This window comes from Copidosoma floridanum, unplaced genomic scaffold, assembly GCF_036245765.1.
Source record: "Copidosoma floridanum isolate Cflo_tuat_1 unplaced genomic scaffold, Cflo_Japanese_pri ptg000012l, whole genome shotgun sequence".
Taxonomy (NCBI): domain Eukaryota; kingdom Metazoa; phylum Arthropoda; class Insecta; order Hymenoptera; family Encyrtidae; genus Copidosoma; species Copidosoma floridanum.
In genome coordinates, this window is record NW_028321889.1 from 7737372 (window position 1) to 7737780 (window position 409).

The following is a 409-nucleotide window of genomic DNA, read 5'->3' on the forward strand; positions in this document are numbered from 1 at the left end:
CATCCTAGGTATATATATATATATATGTAATATTATAACTCGTGTGATTCGTCGATCGCCCGTCAGTCGGTGGCCGGACAATTTTATCACGTTGACACCGTGCAATACAGTGTGTGTGTGTGTGTGTGTGTGTGTGTGATTATTATTATCATTATTATTATTTGTATACTTGCTCTGATGATTCGTGTGCAAAGTAGTGACCGCGATGACGGACGATAACTCGAGCGAGGAGACTTTGTGCTGATTGATGAGAGGATAAAGAAAAAAAAGAGTGCGTCGGTCGAGGATCGAGTTGTTGTCGGGATTGTTTTTTCAACGAGTAGATACGTACAGAGAGAGAGAGAGCAAAAGAGGAGGGGAGAGTGAGGGTAAAGCGGGGGTTGTGTGACTCTTTTATATTTCCCGGGTT